The following is a 19,205-nucleotide window of genomic DNA, read 5'->3' as shown; positions in this document are numbered from 1 at the left end:
TGTTTTTCTGGGACCAGGACGACTGATCCGTGTAAAGGAAAGAATGAATGGGGCCATGTATCGTGAGATTTTGAGTGAAAACCTACTTCCATCAGCAAGGGTATTGAAGATGAAACGTGGCTGGGTCTTTCAGCATGACAGTGATCTCAAACACACTGCCCGGGCAACGAAGGAGTGGCTTCGTAAGAAGCATTTCAAGGTCCTGGAGTGGCCTAGCCAATCTCCAGATCTCAACCCCATAGAAAATCTTTGCAGGGAGTTGAAAGTCTGTGTTGCCCAGCAACAGCCCCAAAACATCCCTGCTCTAGAGGAGATCTGCATGTAGGAATGGGCCAAAATACCAGCAACAGTGTGTGAAAACCTTGTGAAGACTTACAGAAAACGTTTGACCTCTCATTGCCAACAAAGGGTATATAACAAAGTATTGAGATAAACTTTTGTTACTGACCAAATACTTATTTTCCACCATAATTTGCAAATAAATTCATAAAAAATCCTACAATGTTATTTTCTGGATTTTTTTTCTCATTTTGTCTGTCATAGTTGAAGTGTACCTATGATGAAAATTACGGGCCTCTCGTATTTTTAAGTGGGAGAACTTGCACAATTGGTGGCTGACTAAACACTTTTTTGCCCCACTGTATGTTGAAGAGGGTGGGGCTCAAGCTTCATTCATTTTTCACCCCATGGCCCTGTGGAAATAAATGTGTGTTTTGCCAATTTTAACCGCACCCTTGTTGTTTTTGTACAGTACTGTATATGGATTTTAAAATGTCTTGTGTTTTTTCCCCCCCAACCACACTTTCGATCAATTTGTATAGCAGACCCTCATGCCAAATTGAGTCAAAAGCTTTTTTGAAATCAACAAAGCATGAGAAGACTTTGCCTTTGTCTTTAAAAGTTGATTCTAAGAAGTATATTTGATCATGTACAGTATATGTTTTTGCTGTTTGTTGTTTGTTCTTCGTTATAGAGCCAAACATATTGGAGAATTGGTTCATCCATACATCTCCGTTTTGGATAGATAACTCTTTGTGTTGTTATTTGTTTAGTGTGTTCCAATTTTCCCAGAAGTGGTTAGATTCTGTGGATTAAATTGAGCAATTGTTTTAATGATTCACCATAGTGAAGGCATAGGCTCAAGTTTCTGGGTCTCTATTTTGGTTGAAAAGATTTCTATATTTCTTTCTAAGGTTGTTGCATCCTTCATTAAACCATTTGTCATTGTTGTTCATTTTCTTAAGTTGTCTGCTTGACATTTTGTTATTTGATAGGGAATCTGAAAGGTCAAATATACTGTTGTCTAAAATGAAGTGAATTTGTTGTTGCCCAATTTGTTTTTTTGGTAGCATTTATTAATATTATGCAGTTCTTTCAGCTTTGAAGCCTCATGATTGAGTATTGCTCTGTTCAAGTAGACTGTGATTTTGCAGTAATCTGACAGGGATGTCAGTGGGCTGACTGAACTGAGAGAGTCTGTGTTAAGGTCAGTGATAAAGTAGTCTACAGTACTACTGCCAAGAGTTGAGCTGTAGGTATACCTACCATAAGAGCCTCCTCGAAGCCTACCATTGACTATGTACAGACCTAGCGTGTGACAAAGCTGCAGGAGTTGTGACCATTTTTTGGGGGGGTTGTTTTGTCGTAGTTGTGTCTCGGGGTATATTGGGCAGGGAATGGTGTCACCTCCGGTGTTTGTCCCCTGTGTGTGCTGAGAGTGTCAGGTTGTTGTCCAGTACTGGCATTTAGGTCACCACAGACTAGTACATGTCTACGGGCCTGGAAATGGTTGATTTCCCCCTCTAGGATGGAGAAACGATCATCGTTAAAGTATGGGGATTCTATTGTAATCAATAAAGTATGGGGATTCAATTGTCATCGTTAAAGTATGGGGATTCTATTGGCACTGTTAAAGTATGGGGATTCTATTGTCACTGTTAAAGTATGTGGTTTATATTGTCATTGTTAAGGTATGGGGGACAACATTAACAACTATCCAAGGGTCAAAATAACCATACATTGAACAATAACAATAAGCATACAGTAGAGGACATGCAGGTTGATTGGTCTGTCAGACACTGTCCCTCATCTTCTGGCAGGCAGCAATGTAGTGCGCTGCCAACCCACAGCTCTCTGTGTCCTCCCCCAACAGGACTCTCATCAGAGTTAACCAGACCAGGGGGACAGTTTGCGAGACTCCACCCGGAAAGGCGCATCCTGGGTGGAGAGCCATACCTTCTACCTAAGAAGATATCGGGGAGCCGGGGTCCGATGGCGATCCGCTTGTCATTGATACCTTGAGGAGAGCGGTGGTCTTGAGGAGGGCCGGCCGGGCTATCCTCCAGGTACGATGACAGCGGAGGACAAACATTGGGGAAGAAGGTATGCCGACCTCCTCTTCCTGCTCAGGGAAGAGCGAGGCTGATACCCCAGGGAACAATCGAAAGGTGACAGGCCCGTGGCAGAGCAGAGATGGGTGTTGCGGGCATATTCGACCCACACAAGCTGCTGGATCCAGGTGGTGGAGTTGGTGGAGATCAGGCAGTGCAGGGTGGTCACGAGGTCCTGGTTGGATCGCTCCGACTGGCCGTTGGACTGGGGTTGGAATCCACAGGACAGGCTGGATGACAACCCAATGAGAGTGCAGAACGCCTTCCAGAACAAGGACGAGAACTGAGGACCCCGGTCGGAGACCATGTCCACGAGCAGTCCATAGATCCGGAAGATGTGCTGCACCATGAGCTGGGTCTCTTTGGCAGAGGGTAGTTTGGGGAGAGGAATGAAGTGTGTCTTTGGACAACCAATCCACCACGGTCAGGATGACGATGTTGCCATCAGACGGGGGAAGACCCGTGAGAAGGTGGGGGACAGGCAAAGTTTGGAGGAGACCAGCCGGAGCTTTCCGATGAGTCTTGTTCTGTGCACAAACAACGAATGAGGACACAACTTGACGACTGCATCCGGATTGACATTCTTGGATCCCGGCCGGTACGAGAGGGAGAAGTTTAACCGTGTGAACAGCAGGGACCGTCTGGCTTGCCTGGAGTTGAGGCACTTGGCGGTGCTGAGATATTCCAGGATCTTGTGGTCAGTCCACACGATGAACGGATGTTCTGCCCCCTCCAGCCAGTGCCTCCATTCCTCCGACACCATTTTCACCTCAAGAAGCTCCCGATTCCCCACATCGTAGTGCCTTTCCGTGGCATTGAGGTGATGGGAGAAGAAGGCGCATGGATGTAGATTGAGGTCAATGGCAGAACGCTGGTATAGGACAGCCCCCACTCCGACGTCCGGCCGGATGAACCAGGATGGGAGCTGTCGTGAAGTGATGTTTGAGGTCCCGAAACGCCCGGTTAGCATCTGGGTACCACGTGAACGGAACCTTGAGCGAGGTGAGTGCTGACAGCGGCTATAGAAATTTCCAAACAACAGGAAACGTTGCAGCTGCATCCTGGACTGGGACTGAGGCCAATCCATCACTGCTATCACTTTCCCGGGATCCATCTAGACACTCCCAGCAGAGATGATGTAACTCAGTAAGGGGATGGTGGAGCAATGGAACTCGCACTTCTCCATCTTCACAAACAGCTGATTCTCCAGAAGGTGTTGAAGGACCTGCCGGACATGGAGCACTTGTTCTTGAGAGGAGCGGGAGAAGATGAGGATGTCATCAATGTAGACAAAGACGAACCGGTTCAACATGTTGTGGAGCCTGGAACACAGCAGGGGCGTTGGTGAGGCCAAAGGGCATGACCAGATACTCGTAGTGGCCACTGGCCATGTTGAAGGTGGTCTTCCACCCATCCCCCTTTCGTATCCGCACCAGGTGGTAGGCGTTCCGTAGATTCAGCTTGGAAAACACAGTGGCCCCCTGGAGTGGCTCGAAAGCCCAGGAGATGAGTGGTAGCGGTTCTTAACCTTATTGTCATTGAGTCCCCAGTAGTCAATGCACGGGCCTTCTCCACGAAGAAGAAGCCTGCGCCAGTGGGCGAAAAAGGGGTACAGATAAATCCAGCATCTAGGGAGTCCCCAATGTAGGTATCCATAACCTTGGTCTCCGGTCCCGACAGAGAGTACAGACGTCCCTGGGGCGGCATGGTGCTAGGGAGAAGGTCAATCCCGCAGTCATATGGTCGGTGCAGCAGAAGCGAAGTTGCCCGGGCCATTGCTGAACAGGTCCTGGTATTCCGCGGGAATGGCGGAGAGGTCCTGGGCACCTTCCGAGCCCCCAGGAAGACGTCCCGGGGCAGGTTGTGCTGACTTCAGGCAATGGGCATGGCAGAACGGGCTCCAGCCCATGACGGCACCAGTAGACCAGTTAATGACCATTTGACCATCGAGGTGAATGGTCAAAGCGATGAGGGAATCGAGAGCCGGAGGTAACTCCTGAGCAGTAAGCTCGTCCTTGACCTCCGAGACGCAGTGCAGGAACATATCGAACAGTGCTTCCAGGTTCCAAGAACTCTCCGCTAGCAGCTAGGTTACTGAAGGGCTGTGGGGTTACCACCGTGGTATGCTGCCTCCCAGACAACCAGCGTAATTGCTCCAGCAAACCGTCCAATGCCTGGTCATGGCGTTCAGCCAACGTTTGGACCACCTCCATAAGGCCATGAAGCAGTTCCTCGTACTCCCGATGGTGGCTCGTTGGGAGGAGATGACTTTGCGATGACCCCCGGGTCTGCTGGGACAGTCATGACCAGTTCGGACTGTCAAGATAAGGTAAGACCCAGATGCAGACCGTGTCGAAGTAACAATGTTTATTACAGCAACAGAGTCAATGGTACAGGACGGCAGGCAGGCTCAGGGTCAGGTTAGGCAGAGGTCGGAAATCCAGATGGGTCAAAGGTACAGGACAGCAGCCAGGCTCAGGGTCAGGGGCAGGCAGAGTGGTCGTTGGGCTGGTTCAGGATCAGGACAGCCAAGGGTCAAAAACCAGGAGGGCGAGGAAAAAGAGAGGCTGGGAAAAGACAGGAGCTGACAGGACAAACGCTGATAAGCTTGACAAACAAGACGAATTGGCAACAGACAAACAGAGAACACAGGTATAAATACACAGGAGATAATGGGGAAGATGGGCGAAACCTGGAGGGGGGAGACAATCACAACAACAGGTAAAACAGATCAGGGCGTGACAGTGTAGATGGGTTAGATTTTTTATTCATTTCACCCATTTTGAATTCAGGCTGTAACACACCAAACTGTGGAATAAGTCAAGGGGTATGAATACTTTCTGAAAGCACTGTATATATCTGGGTATATGCCATAATGTGTTTTTTTATAAATCAAATCTAGATAAACAAGATTGAATCAGCAATGAAGCACCAGCCTTGTTTGTCTCTGGGGCAGTGAATAACAATAAGCATGGTGCAACAAACGTGCATATCCAAAACAAATTTGCATATCAAATGAAACACAAACTGGTCACATCTGTGAGTGCAACGCATCACAGCACTCTCAGAGGTTGCCATGGTGACAGATGAATGAATGAATGGCTGTCTCTCTTCTCTCACACACAATAAATTAGGCAGTTTATGTTTTATTTATTTTATTTAAAATTTCTCCCAAGGCCAATTAATTAAAACCAGCTCAGAGTCAGTAAATCATGAGTAAACAGGGTGACCAGCAGGTAACTGAAGACATCAGATATCCCCTCTCATGTTGAGGACCACCAAGGATATAATCCTATTATACTGCAGATGCCCAGGGATGAAGAGTCCTGCTGGGGCGGAGAGACGTGGAGATGCGGTCACTGTCAGAGAGTTGACCTGTAACCAGAGAGGAAGAGAAGAAGCAAGTGGTTCCAATCCTGTCAAAATCTGTCATGGGAATACAGCGATAAGCAGACCGATAAGCAGACCTCCTACCTTCCCGCCTTTGGGACAAAGACTCCCATTGTTAGGGCGGAGACAAGATTATCTTGTCATTCTTTGCAGTATCTCTGCTGTAACCTTCCGCAAGGTTAGAGTTCAAAGCAGGGCAGCAGGCATGTGGTCACAAGCTGGAAATTGCCTGGATCTAGAAAGCCCTATCAGACAGACAGACAGACAGACAGACAGACAGACAGACAGACAGACAGACAGACAGACAGACAGACAGACAGACAGACAGACAGACAGACAGACAGACAGACAGACAGACAGACAGACAGACAGACAGACAGACAGACAGACAGACAGACAGACAGACAGACAGACAGACAGACAGACAGACAGACAGACAGACAGACAGACAGACAGACAGAGAGAGAGGGAGAGAGAGAGATGCTGAGAGAGAGAGAGATGCTGAGAGAGAGAGAGACGCTGAGAGAGAGAGAGACGCTGAGAGATGGAGAGATATCTGAGATAGCCATCAAAGGAGTTGACCTGGATAATGTGGTTATATATGTCACTGGAGACTTCATAGGGAACAGGAGCCAATGATTTGCCTCTAGGCTAGATGGTGAGGGAAACCATCCTGGGAAGTATAATCCATACACATCTACCAGATTGTGTGCATGTGTGAGAGAGAGGGAGAGGAAGGTAAGGAGAGAGGGGGAGATGGGAGAAAGAGAGAGCGAGAGAGAGATGGGAAGAGTGAGAGAGAAAGAGAGAGAGAGACTCAGTGTGTGACAGATTCTAATTACTGTGTAAAAACAACATATGGAATCTTCATTGTCCATTTCATCCCTCAATGTGCCATTAAGTCACCTCTCCTGCTCAATCACCATCAGTAGAGATTGTGTGGGGGCCGCTTTGTTTGTCTGGGTGCGTGAGTGTATGCATGCGTTCTTGCATTCCTGCATGAGTCCCTGTGTGTGTGTGTGTGTGTCATATAGGCATTGTGTTCATCAAGCAATCACAGACTGTTCCTCTGTGTGTTCACTGTTAGTGTGCTGGATGGACGCTTAAATAGGAGAAGATTCCTCTGGCAGAGCATACACCCATCCCAAGCTTACAGTAAAACACAGTGTAACACCAAAACAACTATGACAACATTACCCAACATATTGTACAATTAACTCAATTAGAAAATGTAAGAGTAAGTTAACTATAGTGTATTCTTCTTATTGCAGATTTAGAAATAGAGGACTGATGCCATCAACAATGGACAAAGACTCTTATATGAAAATGGCAAAGCATTATTTTCACCCTTATCCATCCATCTGTCCATCCACCGAACAAAATGTTATGTGTATCAAAAGGAATATACAAAGAAGCAATTTCTAAAATTGAACTCAAACATCATTATTCAGCCTTTAGTAGAGTCAACCAGTCAGTAAAAGATTAAGTTTGATTCACTTGACTTTAATCTTTCTCTGCTCTGTCACATTAGATTTCTTTAAGGGATTAGCATCCAATTTAATCAATCTGACTGAGTGGAACTACATTTCAATTCATGTTTATTTCTTTTCAAATCTGTTTGGTGATGATTCACAGAGATGAACACTTATATTTTATTGAAGCTTTATTTAACTAGACAAGTCAGTTAATTTCATGACTGACCAAGAAAATGTATTCAAGATACAGTAGCTTCTGAAGTTTCATAATTGTATGTTTGTTAATGGGAAAATGTGGTCATTTTGACCATTTCCTAAAAAGTTCCTGTTTTGGAGATGAGGTTTTCATCAGACAGCGACGATATGTGTTCGACAAGCATGTAGCAATGTTTAGTGGATCTGAATATCTCTATATAGATCCATATTGCATAATAATATATACATATTACATATATACATTATACATATGGAATCATGTAGTAACCAAAAAAGTGTTAAACAAATCAAAATATATTTTATATTATTCAAAGTAGCCACCCTTTGCCTTCATGACAACTTCTCTCTCTCTCTCTCTCTCTCTCTCTCTCTCTCTCTCTCTCTCTCTCTCTCTCTCTTTGCCTCTGTGTTATTCAGCCAAACATCTGCGCCAGGATTCTGGTTTTAAGCTGATCAATGGAGGTACATGTGACACAGACAGAGCTGCAGCTGAATAAGGGAGGAGTGGAGATGGTGTCGTTCTCTCTCTTTCTCTCTCTCGCTTTCTTTCTTGCTTGCTGTTTGTTGTTCTGTCTGTTGTTCTCGCTCTCTCCCTCGCTCCCTCTCTCGCTCTCTCCCTCTCTCCCTCCACTTGCTCTCTTTCTCGCACTCCACTCTCGCTCTCTCCGTCTCTCGCTCTCTCTCTCGCACTCCACTCGCTCTCGCTCTCTCTCGCTCTCTTGCTCCTCTCGCTCTCTCTCATTCTCTCTTTCTTACTCTTACCCATGGAATGCCACTACAGGCCTCTATGCTGTGTGAGATCAGGACATCTGGTAACCAGCTTCTTTTCTGATTCATTAGCTGATGTCGCTGCTGTGGCCAGAGGGCTTTACAGTGGAGAGGAGAACTGAAGAGAGAAGATGGGGAGAGCGGTGGTGAGGGATTTTGGGGAAGTAAGAGTGAGCATGCAGACGTGGGGTAATGTGGGAGGGGTGTGTGGTGGGGAAGTGAGTTCGCAGCCTGGGAGGTGTTCTGTGAATACCTCATCCCTTACATACGTGATGAGGACCACGTAGATTAGTATTCACAATACATAATGTGAGCTCAGAGAGAACCCTTGGCAGGGGAAAAAGACACATACACACACGCTTGCAGGCATACTAGCATGTGAACACACACACACAAACACACGTTATGACAATTCCCAAGTTGCTCACATTTGCGTTGCCAATATATAGAGATACATTTACTTCACGCTTCACTAATAAGTATGCTATTACTATAGAAACCATGCATCTCACACCTGCTTATTCATTTCTACACAATGCAGAACGATTGCTCCGAACACTCTGTGTGTCTTGTATAATTTATTTCCTAACAGCACAGTACAAATCTGTGAAAGCATTATTTATTCCAGCATTAATTAATTATGCAAATGAGTTGCAATTAACTAATCTCTTTCTAAAACACCATTTGCATGTTAATGAACTACATGGCTGTGACACGATTTAATTGGGTAGATACTGTAGGTGCATTAAATGCAGTGTTTGTAGTAGACTATCACAGTGTGTGTAGCTAGCAGTTCTCCAGTCAATTTAACATGAAACTATTACAAGTGTAAATGACATTTGCAGCGTAGCACATAATACAAAATGATCCAGATGAATAATAATGTAGCCTACATTTCCTCTATGTTTAATTTATAAAGCAGTTACACTAAGATGTAATCTTTGATAGTGTCTTTCTGTCAGGAAGTTGGCTTCAACAAGTCAGTGGAAGAGTGTACCGTAGAAGGAGGGTTGTAATAGAACAACAGGGTCCAGGTGATGGTTAGTATCTCAGTGACCATCATCTGACCTCTCCTCTCCAGATAAGGTCTGAAGTCTGGGGAGACGCTGCCCTGTGTAATGAGGGGATGAAACCCTTTAAAACTACTTGCCTGGCTTTATCTCAGGTTTAGAAACCTGCGTCATACACCACATGAAAGTAGTTTAGACCGTTAGAGGTTAAGGTTAGAGGTTGTTGAGGGAGTGAAGAAAGCCAGGGAAATTGTAGATTAGCCTTTACAGCCAAATAATTGTGAACATTTCTATAGGCAGTTGGCACAAGAGAGTAACACTACTCTAGACCAGGGGTATTCAACTCTTACCCTACAAAGTATGGAACCTGCTGCTTTTCTGTTCTACCTTATAATTAATTGCACACACCTGGTGTCTCAGGTCTATATCAGTCCCTGATTAGAAGGGAACAATGACAAAATGCAGTGGAACTGGCTTGGAGGTCCAGAGTTGAGTTTGAAGGTTGGCAGTTGGTACTAGAGGGTATAGGCTTCCACGTGCTTTGGTTCGGCTGTATGCGAACCAAACAAGTGTGCTCGCATCCTCCCTTAAAATAACTTTGAGGCAATCATACTGTTTGTCCATATTGAGACGCTGTAGCCAGTATACCCTTCTTAAAAATAGTCAGAATGAATCTAAGATAACTCAATGAATCTGTCATTCATTTAGATTTTTTTGCAGAGGAGATCTTAGTCAGTGCAGTATTTATCAAGAATGGTCCACCACCCAAAGGACATCCAGCCAACTTGACACAACTGTGGGAAGCATTAGAGTCAACATTGGCCAGCATCCCTGTGGACCGCTTTGGACACCTTATAGAGTCCATGCCCCAACTAATTGAGGCAGTTCTGAGGGCAAAAGTGGGGGTGCAACTCAATATTAGGAAGGTGTTCTTAATGTTTTGTACACTCAGTGTAGAGATGAACACTCTCTACATTGCTCTAGACAGTTGGTACTAGAGAGTAACACTCTACATTACTCTAGAGAGTGTGATGTCTGCATACGCCAGGGAAATTACCTTTAAAAGTCTAGCACTGTTCGCAGGTCATTAACCGGCATTGGAATGAATCCTGGCGTTGGTTTAGGGCAGAGGAGGGAAGTTGTTAATGATGGAAACCCTACAATTTTTGTGACTGTAAATGAAGCTGCCTCTCTATTGGCTGTCAATCTCTTGACCCTGCTGTCCTGTTGAAGGACAGCATCAAGGCTTCTTTCCATCCCTCTACCCCTGCTGCTAATCTTAACAAAGACAGGAAAAAGAGGTTACAGTGTGGGTTTAGTATTAGCATTTTATTGGCCTCCACATTAGCTGTTGCTAAAGCAGCAGCTACTCTTCTTGGGGTTTGGACTAACTAACTTGGAACCTGGCCCTATATCTCTCCTGATTGGGTGGAGTGTTCAAGAGTGAGAGACAGGACAGGACAGACAGGTTACGGTGTGGGTCTGGACTCCTGATTGGGGGCCTATCTCTCCATAGGATCCCACCACGCTAATGGACGTCTTTAAGTCTTCCCACCCTCCACCATCTTCCTGACCTGCATCTCCATCTGTGTCCACTCTGACCTCGGTGTTCTGTATCTCTGTGTCCATGTCAGACAGAGAGCCTTGGTGCATCCACCTGGAAGCAGTCAGGGAGGAAAACACAGGACACAGCTGGGACAATAGCAGTCAACAGATGACTCTGTGTGACCATGGCAGAGAAGTCAATGATTCAGTGACTCTACTGGAATATCCCGGGTCCTCTAGTCTCTTTGTGTATGTAGAAGTGACAATACAGCCATACAAAATGGAAAGCAAACAGTCTGATTCGCTGCAGAAACATTTTGAATGAATTAATATTTGAATGTATTTAACTCCTTAGTTAGTCCGTGGTGTATTGTTAAAAACAGGCTTTAGGAGAAACCTGGTCCGTATAATGAGTTCCGCCTGTTATATGACGTGATGGTGTATAATTAGCAAAGCCGTATTAATTATTATGATTAAAACATTAGCCATGCGGATAGTGAATGCTGTGGTTTCAGTGTGATGAAATGACTCTGGGTCCTCCTGACCTAAAAACCTCTCCTCTTATCCCCTCCCCTCCCTTGCCCTCCTCTCCTCTCCTATCCTTTCCTCTCTCTTCTCTTCCGATTCTCTCCAAGGCACCAGAAGGAAGATGTGTAAATGTGTTTTCATCCTCAGATGGCCCTAGTATACTAAACACACTTCTCGCCCCTGAAAGAATAGAGGGGTGATTTGGAAGGCGGCCAAATTACAAAGCCTTAATGAAAAGAAGCCGCCTGCGTTGGTTGAATGGTAGTCTGTTAAAAAATGGTAAACTTCTCTGGGGCAAAATGTGTTTCTGTGACTTGGCCATGTTTAAATGGTATCTATTAATCCCATGCAGAGGTAGAGAAAGAGGGGAGAGGAGGGGGAGGATGGGGAGGAGAAGAGGTGGTGAGGAGGGGGAGGAGAAGAGGGGGAGATAGGAACTGATGGAGAGGAGGGAGGGGAAATAAAAGAGGAGAAGGTGGAGGGGAAGAGGAAGGAAAGTGGAGAAGATGCAGGGTAAGATGAAGGAAAGAGGAGAAGGTGGAGGGGAAGAGGAAGGAAAGTGGAGAAGATGCAGGGTAAGATGAAGGAAAGAGGAGAAGGTGGAGGGGAAGTGGAAGGAAAGAGAAAAGGTGAAGGGGAAGTGGATGGAAAGAGGAAAGGTGAAGGGGAAGTGGATGGAAAGAGGAAAAGGGGAAGGGGAAGTGGAAGTGGAAGGAAAGAGGAAAAGGGGAAGGGGAAGTGGATGGAAAGAGGAAAAGGTGAAGGGGAAGTGGATGGAAAGAGGAAAAGGGGAAGGGGAAGTGGATGGAAAGAGGGAAGGGGAAGGGGAAGGAAAGAGGAAAAGGGGAAGGGGAAGTGGGTGGAAAGAGGAAAAGGTGGAGGGGAGAAGTAAGAAAAGATGAGAAGGTGGAGTGGAGGAGGAAAGAAAGAAAGAAGAGAAGGCAGAGGAGAAGAGGAAGGAAAGAGGAGAAGGAGAGGAGAAAGAAAAGAGAAGGTGGAGGGGAGGAGGAAGGAAAGAGGAGAAGGTGTAGGGGAGGAGGAAGGAAAGAGGAGAAGGTAGATGGGAAGAGGAACGAAAGAAGATGTAGGAGAGGAGAAAAGAAAGTGGAGAAGATAAACGTGAGGAGAAAGAAAAGAGAATGTAGAGGGGAAAAGGAAGGAAAGAGGAGAAGTTGGAGGGAAGGAGTAAGAAAAGAGGAGAAGGTGAAGGGGAAGAGGAAGGTGGAGGAGAAGAAGGAAAGAGGAGAAGGTGAAGAGGAGAAAGAAAAAGGGGAAGAGGAAGGAAAGAGGAGAAGGTGGAGGGAAGGAGTATGAAAGAGGAGAAGGTGGGGGGAAGGAGTATGAAAGAGGAGATGGTGGAGGGAAGGAGTATGAAAGAGGAGATGGTGGAGGGAAGCAGTATGAAAGAGGAGAAGGTGGAGGGAAGGAGTATGAAAGAGGAGAAGGTGGAGGGAAGGAGTATGAAAGAGGAGAAGGTGGAGGGAAGCAGTATGAAAGAGGAGAAGGTGGAGGGAAGGAGTAAGAAAAGAGGGGAAGAGGAAGGAAAGAGGAGAAGGTGGAGGGAAGGAGTATGAAAGAGGAGAAGGTGGAGGGAAGCTGTATGAAAGAGGAGAAGGTGGAGGGAAGCAGTATGAAAGAGGAGAAGGTGGAGGGAAGGAGTATGAAAGAGGAGAAGGTGGAGGGAAGCAGTATGAAAGAGGAGAAGGTGGGGGGAAGGAGTATGAAAGAGGAGATGGTGGAGGGAAGGAGTATGAAAGAGGAGATGGTGGAGGGAAGCAGTATGAAAGAGGAGAAGGTGGAGGGAAGGAGTATGAAAGAGGAGAAGGTGGAGGGAAGGAGTATGAAAGAGGAGAAGGTGGAGGGAAGCAGTATGAAAGAGGAGAAGGTGGAGGGAAGGAGTAAGAAAAGAGGGGAAGAGGAAGGAAAGAGGAGAAGGTGGAGGGAAGGAGTATGAAAGAGGAGAAGGTGGAGGGAAGCTGTATGAAAGAGGAGAAGGTGGAGGGAAGCAGTATGAAAGAGGAGAAGGTGGAGGGAAGCAGTATGAAAGAGGAGAAGGTGGAGGGAAGGAGTATGAAAGAGGAGAAGGTGGAGGGAAGGAGTAAGAAAAGAGGGGAAGAGGAAGGAAAGAGGAGAAGGTGGAGGGAAGGAGTATGAAAGAGGAGAAGGTGGAGGGAAGCAGTATGAAAGAGGAGAAGGTGGAGGGAAGCAGTATGAAAGAGGAGAAGGTGGAGGGAAGGAGTATGAAAGAGGAGAAGGTGGAGGGAAGGAGTAAGAAAAGAGGGGAAGAGGAAGGAAAGAGGAGAAGGTGGAGGGAAGGAGTATGAAAGAGGAGAAGGTGGAGGGAAGCAGTATGAAAGAGGAGAAGGTGGGGGGAAGGAGTATGAAAGAGGAGATGGTGGAGGGAAGGAGTATGAAAGAGGAGAAGGTGGAGGGAAGGAGTAAGAAAAGAGGGGAAGAGGAAGGAAAGAGGAGAAGGTGGAGGGAAGGAGTATGAAAGAGGAGAAGGTGGAGGGAAGCAGGGGAGGAGGAAGGTGGGGGGCAAAACTAAACAAATTTAGTGCCAACAAGTTCTCTGTGGTAAAAGTTTAATGGAACAATTGAAATGATAAAACATCCTGATCCATGCTGTATGGTGGTGATGTCACTGTTGTGACAAGAGCTCACTGAGAGCCCATGCTTTTCTAGTAACAAACCTGAGCTACAACTACCAGTAGACAATTATACTGTAGGTTCTCTCTTTTGGACTCCAATATTTAGTCATCAGTCTATAATTGTTTTTGCATATTCAGCTCTGAATAAGGCATACATCCTATTCATAAGGGATGTGAGCAGAATAAGTTCTCACAGGAAATGAAGAGAGAAGTGCCCATGGGTGCAGCTGGGTCCAACGAGAGAAAGTCAGTCAGTGGTAGAGACAGAGAGATGCTGAAAATGTATATAATATATCTCTCATTTGAAAGATGCCTGAGTCCTACATGGTGAGCATGAGTTTGAAGTGGAGAGTTTTCTTTGAAACAAAGGAACCAAAGACAGTCAAAGTAGAGGGGGACAGATTGAAGATGCACACCATCTCCAACTCCACACACACACATTCACGCTGTCTCCATGGTGGTGTAGTTCTGGTTCAAATGAAGACAGTCTAAACATAGCTAACCCCCCCCCCCCCCCCCCCCCCCCCCCGCCAGCTATTCATGCTCACACCTCCCAATTAACACTCCCCCAGTATGCAGCCTCCTATTACCTAGAAACTGAGCAGGCAATACACGCCGACATCACTCCTCCCTTCCTCTCCCTACTCTCCGTTTCTAATGGAAAATGATGTAGGAGTTAAAGGTTGTGATTATTCAGACAGTAAGGCAACTCGTGGTGGTGAACAGCCACACACAGATCCCAGCTAGGCTAACACCTCGGTTCATCTTCACAAAATGCCTTTGAACATAATTAAATTGGCTTCCAACTGATGATTATTCATTAACGCTTTATTATTTTTGTGAAAGATGATTTCACAACCTCCACCACTTTTCTTACCTCTCTCTCTCCCTCTCTTTCACCGTCTCTCTCTTACTCTCTCGCTCTCTTTCTCTCTATTTCTGGATTTGAACAGCAAACATGTGTCGTTGAGAATGAGCTAATTGCTGAGAGGCAGATTGAAATCCAATTAGCAATGATAGTATGGTTGACACTTCTCTGTGGTTAGTCGATCGGCCCAATGCCTGCAGGAGACCCCACTCCTCATCACATCACTCTTCAAAGACATCAGGAACTTTGGAGCAGATGCTCCATTATCTAATGAGAATTAGAGTTCGAGTGGGACATCGTTAAAGTAGTATTAGGGTGGGAATCCAATTCAGTTTGTTAAGTCAAAGAGATTGTAGACTAGACACTAGACTACCATTTGGTTGCAGGAGAACAGCCAGTCATTTCTATGTGATGGCCATCACATAGAAATAGATGTTCCAATTCAAGTCAACATTCTGTGACAGGGGTGTAGACAAGACAATCGTTTGGTCAGTGGTGTCAGCTGGTGACATAAAGGGTTGAGGAGGATTGAGACTCCTCTGAATCTGGTTGCAGGTCAAAACCAAATCATTGTAGTGAAAAGGAAACATACAGTGAAATGTTTACTTGCAAGCCCTTAACACTTCATTTTCTTAAAATTGCATTGTTGGTTAAGTAAAAAATATATAATAAAAAAAAAGTAACAAATAATTAAAGAGCAGCAGTAAAATAACAATAGCGAGGCTATATACAGGGGTTACCGGTACAGAGTCAATGTGTGGGGGAACCAGTTAGTCGAGGTAATTGAGGTAATATGTACGTGTAGGTAGAGTTAAAGTGACTATGCATAGATAATGAACAGAGAGTAGCAGCAGTGTAGGTATATGCTGTCTTTATACTGTATTTAGTCAACAACATGTGAAATAAACATACACTGTTCACAGCCCACAGATCAACCACCAGCTTGTTGTCAGTAGACCAGAAGCACCAATAAAGGAACAAATACAGAAAGTATAATACTGACACATGCATACAAACACACGATAACATACACACTATAAACACACACACACATGGGTTTTGTGTTGTAGATATGTGGTAGTAGAGTAGGGGCCTGAAGGCACACACTTAATATGTTGTGAAATCTGCTATGAATGTATTGTAATGTTTTTTTTTTAAATGTATAACTGACTTCATTTTGCTGGACCCCAGGAAGAGTAGATGCTGCCTTGCCAGCAGCTAATGGGGGACAAATACTGTGATACTTTCTGTATTTAGAAAGTTCTATATCTTGAAAACTTGATTGCTGACATGCAAAACATCTTGGGACTGCATCAACAGTGGACTAATGAAATAAATACCAAAAGATAGTTTTGAGTGGTATTTTCACAGGGCCCAGTAATGTACAGACCTGAGTGTTCTGCGTCCCAAAGGACCCTAAGGGGTTTCGTTTATTACTTCTTTGCGTTCCCATTAGTCTTGCTTCTGCTTAGAAAACAGTGCCAATGTTCAATTATACACATTCTGGCTCAAACTATCACCCCCAAGTTTGTCCTGAAGCTGTAGCATGTGATTGTTTTGTCATCGGAACAGTCTCCATAACCCCCCCCCCATAAGTGGGTCAGTGTGGGCCTTTACAGTACTCTGCTTTCCTCAAGTCCTTTCACTCCGGCAGATCACCTATTTACACTCACTTAAGTTATTGTACCATATATCCCATGTCAAACAATAAGGGCTTTTTAAAATGATATCAATGTAAAATGCTGCCACAACCATCAGATATGAACCCACAGATCAAATGAGTTAACAGGACATATATATCTAGTAAATATTCCCGCTGTCTTGGCAACAACAGCACTTTCCCCTTTTTATGTCACAACAGATTTGTATCAGTGTTCTTCAGTCATCATTCATGGTGAACCCATCACCTCGCGACAGATGTTTGCTGATTCAGATCCTTGTTCCTTTTCTTTCTCTCAGTTTCGCTATTTTCTCTACTCCTGGCCGCCATGCCCCCTGTCTCTGTGAGTCAACTCTCGTAACGCATGGAGAACACAACACAACATGCAGTCGGAACCCTGTCACATTGGACGGGCCTCACATAACCAACAACAACTCCCGCCCTGACATAGAATCGTGGATATCACCACATTTTGAAGGTCTCTATTTTTACAGAGATCGTTTTATTTACAGCAACTGGGGAAGCTCCTTTCAACAAGTCTACAAATGATAGCATTTCCACCTGACTCCCCTGAAAGCCAGCTTTACCATGTGTATCATAACACAGCTCATTCAATAAAGCACCTTGTCAAAATGTGTCAATTATTGGAACGGTACATACCAGATACTAATGCCCTCCATCGAGGCCTTAGTTGTCTGAACAGAGTAAAGATACTACAGTATAAAAAATACCAGGTTTTTATTGAATTGGGGTTCCTGCCTTGGTAATACAAAATGCACAACAAGACGTGTTCAACTCTTGTTAAAATTCATTCTTTGAATGATGTAAATTAGTCTTTGGGTGCAGTAGCCCAGCAGTAATCTGTTGTGGTAGCACATCATTCTCTTTCTTCCTCTCAGATACCATCTTATGCCATCTGTGAAAACCATTTCAAAGCTATTTATGATCTCCTAAACGGGAAGTGAAAATAATGATTCTGCTTCCCCACTACAAGGACTTATTTCTTATCTCAGTGAGTAATGCTGACAGTACACTGTTTTTTTTATGCGAGTGAAGTCATATCTATAAAAATAATAATAATCACCACAGCTGTGATATAAATAATTTTGTAAATGCCTAAAAATTATTTGTTCCTTCGATATGATGGGATCTTTTGTGGGAAATGGCGGTGGAAATGACTTTATGCACAAATATTGATATAATAACCATCCTATGGAAGTAAATATTGAGTTACACGATGATATGTTGTGTGGTCCTCCCACTATGACTCTGGAAACCATGCAGTGTATTCGGCTACAAATTAAATAAATTGCGACGAACTTCACAGGGTGGTGAAAGTGCATGGTGATGTGCTTGATGCTCCTTTCCAATAAATATCCAGGGTGTTATTCTGATCATTCTTCTGCATTAAATTATTAGATGGAAACCTGGTTAGTGGTGGGAAAATACAAAACATTTCTTAATGCGAATTCTAGAATATTCACATCAAAATCTGTTGCCAATTGGATGGAAACCTATCGACTGTTGATGGTAAAAACAGGAAAAGAGGGAACAATTACATTTGATTGATTCTCCATTAAATTCACGCTATGAAGTTATACTGATAGACAAACAAGGTGTTGACACCGCAAGTCTACTTGGCATCTCACTAATATTTTCTGTTCATGTGTCATAGTATTTTTAGCCAGAGAAAATTCCATTACTAGAGTAGCACTGCAGTCAGCCCATAGAGTCAGCCCAGAGACTACAACCCAAACCAGTGTATGATTCAATCAGGTTCTGAAAGATTAGTATTTGCATGGCTAAAGACGCCGCTGTCTTTCTAAGCCAAGCCACACAACGCCATGGAGCTATTGAGGAGAAACAGAGGAGAAAGAGAGTACTCAGTGAAATGAGACTGGAGTTCACCACAGATAAAGGGCCTAGTATTCAGCTGACTAGTTCACTCTTGATGAGGATAACACTGGACAATAGTGTCCTTGATCACAGCTCAACCTGCTGCTACTGCTTCTACTGCTGCTGATACTGCTACTGCTGCTACTACTGCTTCTACTGCTGCTGCTACTTCTACTACTGCTACTGCTACTACTGCTTCTACTACTACTGCTACTGCTGCTGATTCTGCTACTTCTTCTACTACTGCTACTACTACTGCTACTGCTACTACTGCTTCAACTACTGCTACTGCTACTTCTTCTACTACTACTGCTACTACTGCTTTGACTACTGCTACTGCTGCTGCTGCTTCTGCTGCTACTTCTTCTACTGCTGCTGCTGCTGCTACTTCTTCTACTACTGCTACTACTACTGCTACTGCTACTACTGCTTCGACTACTGCTACTGCTGCTGCTGCTTCTGCTGCTACTTCTTCTACTGCTGCTACTGCTGCTGCTACTTCTACTACTGCTGATACTGCTACTGCTGCTACTACTGCTTCTACTGCTGCTGCTACTTCTGCTACTGCTACTACTGCTTCTACTACTACTGCTACTGCTGCTGCTGCTGCTGCTGCTACTTCTTCTACTACTGCTACTGCTACTGCTACTACTGCTTCGACTACTGCTACTGCTACTTCTTCTACTACTACTGCTACTACTGCTTCGACTACTGCTACTGCTACTGCTGCTACTACTGCTTCTACTGCTGCTGCTACTTCTACTACTGCTACTGCTACTACTGCTTCTACTACTACTGCTACTGCTGC

At 44.8% G+C, this 19,205-nt stretch overlaps 1 long non-coding RNA gene across 1 annotated transcript; it reads right to left on the bottom strand.

Moving 5' to 3' along the window:
* Positions 1-5,528: 5,528 nt before the first annotated feature.
* LOC149984674 (uncharacterized) lies at positions 5,529-8,368 on the bottom strand. Its single transcript, XR_016494803.1, has 2 exons — positions 8,234-8,368; positions 5,529-5,765 (listed from the first exon to the last, which is right to left on the bottom strand). It is a non-coding gene; the product is annotated as an uncharacterized LOC149984674 (long non-coding RNA).
* Between the last annotated feature and the right edge of the window lie 10,837 nt (positions 8,369-19,205).

Source organism: Oncorhynchus mykiss, chromosome 3, assembly GCF_057628025.1.
Source record: "Oncorhynchus mykiss isolate SJ-2025 chromosome 3, ASM5762802v1, whole genome shotgun sequence".
NCBI classification, from domain to species: Eukaryota; Metazoa; Chordata; class Actinopteri; order Salmoniformes; family Salmonidae; genus Oncorhynchus; species Oncorhynchus mykiss.
This window is presented reverse-complemented; position numbering and strand designations above follow the sequence as displayed.